The sequence below is a fragment of the Tupaia chinensis genome, unplaced genomic scaffold (genome assembly GCF_000334495.1).
Source record: "Tupaia chinensis unplaced genomic scaffold, TupChi_1.0 Scaffold146784_1, whole genome shotgun sequence".
Classification (NCBI taxonomy): Eukaryota; Metazoa; Chordata; class Mammalia; order Scandentia; family Tupaiidae; genus Tupaia; species Tupaia belangeri.
The window spans coordinates 4,453-9,938 of NW_006206638.1; positions in this window are offsets into that span (position 1 = coordinate 4,453).

Consider the following 5,486-nt stretch of genomic DNA (forward strand, 5'->3'; position numbering starts at 1 on the left):
AGGGAAAGGAGAAGCAAAAGTAGAGATCGTCGAAGAGGCAGAAGGCATGATACATTAGAAAGAAAACAGATCTCACAGTTTGGATCGAAGAAGATCAAAAAGCCAGGATCAAAAGTTATATAAGCACAAGAACAAAAGTTGCGACAAAGAACAAGATAGAAAATCCAATGAGAAAGAAAAGAGAGGATCTGATGATCAAAAAAAAAAAAAGTGGTGTGAAGTCCAGTAGTTCAGAAAAACAGAGTGAAGACACAAACTTAGAATCAAAGGAAAGTGATGCTAAGAATGAGGTCAATGGGACCAGTGAATACATTAAATCTGAAGGTGACAGTCCAATTAAAACTTATCTGATAAGATTTCAGATCAGACAGAGGGCTACTGTTGGAAGATTTTTGGAGGAATATTGAAAACAGCAGAAAGTGAAAATAAACATTAAAATAAGGTGAAAGATAGCTGTAGTGGAATAGAAAAAGTACAAAGTTCAGTTCGTTTTTTTTTAATTATTATTATTTAAGATTAATTTAGGACTGATGTGATCTACCAGATTTCAGAACATGTGATCTACTAGATTTCAGAACATGTGTTAATAGCATATATGCCACTGAAAACTTTGGTTCTGTATCATTTTTTAAAAGACTTTTAAAGAGATATACCTAAACATGTGATTTGCTCAGTATTTAATTGCAAGTTTTCATTCTTGGACTTTGAAAAAAGAATTAAATGTTAGTATTTGTGTGATTCAAAATAAGTGGGATTCCATTTTTACAACTTTGCTCTACTTAGCCTTTGGATTTAGAAGTAAAAATAAAGTATCTCTGATTTTCTGTTAAAAACAACAACAACACGGGCGCGTGTGCGTGCGTGCCCAAGATCCCGAGAGGAGAATGGAGGAGAAGGGATTGTGGCATGACCATACCCCCTGGGGGGTGATTTCTCGCTTTCTGTCTCTATGTCTCTCTCTCTCTGTCTGTCTGGCAAGCACATGCGCCCTACAGTGAAAATCTCTCCAAAAACAACAACAACAACCACAACAAAAACAAAGAACCAAACCAAACCAAACCAAAACAAAACAAAAAACTTCCATATGACCCAACAATCCCACTCCCTGGTGGGACAGAAAAATTCTTTATTTAAAAAGTAATTACACATCAGTATTTATTAAGGTTATTGAGGCATTATTAACGACTGCTAAGATATGGAACCAACCCAAATGCCCATGAACAGATGAATGGATTGAAAAACTGTGGCACATATACTCTATGTAATACTATTCAGCCATAAAAAAAAAATAAAAAAACCCTAGTTATTGACAGAAAGTGGATGAATATGAAGATTTACTGCTGAGTGAAGCAAGCTAGGCTATGAAAAAGAGACATTGTATGTCCCCATTTAATATGTTTAAGGTTCTGCACTCTATAGCTGAAACTTATTGACTAAAGGATACAGAAACACAATAAATGATTGTGAATACCAGATATAGTGTGAAAAGAGTGTGGGTGAAGAAATAGAGTCTGAGGAAGGACATTAAGGATAAAAATGGAGAGGAAAAGGATTAATGGTACAAAGAAATGGGATATTGTCTGTTGAAGAAAACTTTATAGTATTATTAACTGGACTGGGGAGAAATGTAAACATGTTGGAATATTCACTTTGCAAACTAAATAACGTGATTGAACATATAAAAAAAACTTAAAATAAAATTAAAAAATTGTATAAAGAAAAAAGATATTTCATGCAAATGGAAACCAAAAAAAGGCTAGATTAGTGATATAGGCATCAGACAAAATAGATTTTAATATGAAAGATGTAAGAGGAGACAAAGTACTAAAGGAAAGTGTCCATCAAGTAGATATAGCACTTATAAATATCTATGCACTCAACATTGGAGCACCAAAACACAGCAAAAAGAGACTGTTATACCTCAAGGGCGAGATAGACTACAACAAAATCATTGTAAGAGAGCTCAACACCCCACTGACACCTCTGGACTTATCATTTAGACAAAAAATAAAGATACAAGATCAAAATGGTACCATACATGAAATGGACTTGACAGACATCTACAGAGTATTTCACCTAACTACCAAAAATATGCATTTTTCTTACCTGACATGGAATATTTTTTAAGACTGACCACATGATACAACACAAAAGAAGCCTTTACAAATTGAAAGATGTAGAAACTATATCTAACATTTTTTTCTGATCATGATGAAATAAAGCTTGAAATCAGCTACAGAAAGAGCCTCAAAGAGTGTAGGAAAGGAAATTTGGGGGAGAAAATGGAGAGTTAAGATATACAAAACATAATACAAAGCTGTGATAATGAAAGCAGCATGGTACTGGCACAGGAACAGACAGGCCAATGAAACAGAATTGACAACCCTCAAATAAACGCCAAAACATACAGCCAACTGATTCTTTTTCTTTTTTCTTTTGGAGAGGTTTTTGTTACAGGGTGTGTGCGCTTGCCAGAAAGAGAGACAGAGACAGAAAGAAAGAAATCATCCCCCAGGGAGGATGGCCATACCGCAATCCCTTCTCCTTTCTCCTCTAAGGATCTTGGGCATGCACACACCTGTGCCCGGCGTGAGTTTAAGCCACCAGGACCAGGACTCGAGCAGCTATCAGCTACATGGGAGTCCAGCGACATAGCCATTATGCTAACTGCTGATCCCAGCCAACTGACTTTTGACAAATCACTCAAGACAATCTAGTGAGGAAGAGAAAATCTCTTCAGCAAATGGTTTTGGGAGAACTGAATATCCACCTGCAGAACTATGAAACTGGATCCTTATCTCTCACCACTAATACAAATCAACTCAAAATGGATTGAGAATCTAAACATAAAACTTCAAACTATAAAAATACTGGTGGTGGGACCAGCAGTTAGTGTAATGGCTATGTTGCTGGACTCCCATGTAGTCAACCACGGTTCAATTCCCAGACCTGGTGGCTTAAAACTCACACCAGGCACATGTGTGTGCGTGCCCAAGATTCTGAGAGGAGAATGGAGGAGAAGGGATTGTGGCGTGGACATCCTCCCTAGGGGGGGTGATTTCTTGCTTTCCATCTCTCTGTCTCTCTCCATCTTTCTGGTGAGTGCACGTGCTCTGTAGCAAAAACCTCTCCAGAAAAAAATAATACATGATTGGATTGAAAAATGTGGCATATCTACTCTTTGGAATACTACTCAGCCATAAAAAAGCACAGTAAGACGTTGACATTTGGTACAAAGTGGACAAAGAGGGAAGACTTAATGTCAAGCAAAGCAAGCCAGACTATGAAAGACAGACTTTGTATGTCCCCACTCAATATATTCCTATTGTCTGCACTCTATAGCAGAAATGGAAAGTTTGAAAGATATAGTAACAGGGAGGGCAACAGTAGGTACTAGAGATAGTAAGAATAGTAGTAATATGGGAGTAGGTAATGGAGTGAGGGAGGGCAATAGGGGAAGAAAAAAAGGTACGTTTAATTGACAAAAAAAAGAAAAGCTATTTTCTGATGATAATGTATATAGTAATGTCTTTGTCTTGACTGATATGCATGGTATTTGTGCTGGAAAAAGAGATGTTGTACAGTACAAAGATATATGTGATTAAATGTAAATTAAAATTAACATTTTAATAAAACAGGCATGCTCTTCCCATTATAGTAATTAGTCTAAATGAGGAGAGAGCTGTGAAAGAAATTCAGAAGCTAAAGATCCTTAGTATTAATGTTGTTTGTGTTTCAAATATGAATAATAGGCAGTGGTATGCACTCCAAATGACTGAAACACCCAGATATTTGTCAATAGCATTCTTTGACTCCTATTGTAAAGAGAGCACCATACAGAGCTGCTGTCTAAAGAAAGAAAAGTAGTCCAAGATAGTTTTTGTTTTTGTTTCTTTCTCATAAACAATCGTTTTTATTATCGGGTCATTGGGAAAGTCATGATGCATTTTTGCATAGAAAATATGCCATGACTTTCCCAATGACCTATAGTTGCTATAGAAATCTGCAAATTTAAAATACAAGAGGTCTTCAAAAAGTTCATGAGGTCTCACAGTTTACAAGGATATAGGTCTCAATACACCAAGACTCCTCAAGAAGACTAAAACCATGACCACAGAGGACTCCATTTTTGCCAGATTTAATGGCATCTGTTAAAGACTGAACTGTATCTCAATTATAGACAAATGTAAAGTCAAGATACCCTACATTTCGAGGAAAAAAAATCATGGCCTAAGATTGCAACTTTTTTTTTTCTTAAGAAAGTCTTTATATTGTCTATTTTTTGATGTACCTTTTCTGAAGAAAAATATAGTCCAGTTAAAACACCTCCTGTTGCCTTTATAGATAGTAATCTCCACAGGTCAAATAAGTATGAGATATTCTTTGTGACTGAGAGTTTCCAGAAAGGAAACTTTAATTTTGAGCCTGGTACTGGTCCTACTAACAACAGGGATTAGATTTACTCTAATCTTTTGAATATTCCATAACAAAAATGTTTTTACAGGTTCTCTTTTTAAGGACTGAAAAAAATAACCCACTTAAATAATTCCATTCTGATTTAAAAATAAAGTTTTATGAGAAATTTTAACACTAATTAAAAATGTGCTTGAGTTGCTACAGAAATATTTTCAGGATGACATGAGAATCAATATCATACTAATCAGAGCAGAGCTGTGAAGTAGACTTACATCATAAGTATGACTCATGGGATAGAGTTATAAAGAACTTTATTTTTATCTCCCCTGTCTTTTTAAATTTACTCTGTTTGGCTAGAATTTCCAGATCAAGTTTGTGCATCCCTGTTATTTTTTCTGGGCAATCCTAGGTAATAAAAACTCTTTGAGTCACTTTAAATCACAAAACATTTTTTCAGTAATAAATAAAAAGTCCAAACTTTAATTAAAGCTGAAGTTTCTTCCTTCCCACAGCTGAGACCTGGAGTACTAGAGAAACATACATTGGAGAAGGGCAAATATTTTTTTTAGTACTTTGTATTGCTTTTCCTCAAGTAGCTGAAATTAGAAAACCTGGAAAAAGTTAAAAAAAAAATAAAACACCAATTAATTTAAATGCTTTTCATGTTCACATTATTTAAAATCTTTGACAATTAAGCTGGCTTCAAATATTATTTTAAAAAGTAGTTTATGGTTAAGTATTTAAGCTTTTTCTGAAAAGATCAAATTCTAAATTAAGTTTTTTGACCTCAGAATAGCTTTTGGATGTTCACAGAGGACCCCTGAAACATCCAAAAGGGAAATATTTTTTTTGAGAGATTTTCACTATAGGGCGCGTGTGCTCGCCAGACAGACAAAGAGAGACATAGAGACAGAAAGCGAGAAATCCCCCCCTCCCCCCAGGGAGGATGGTCACGCCACAATCCCTTCTCCTCCATTCTTCTCTCGGGATCTTGGGCATGTATGCACACGCATCCGGCATGAGTTTTAAGCCACCGGGTCCGGGATGCGAACTGCAGTTGACTATGTGGG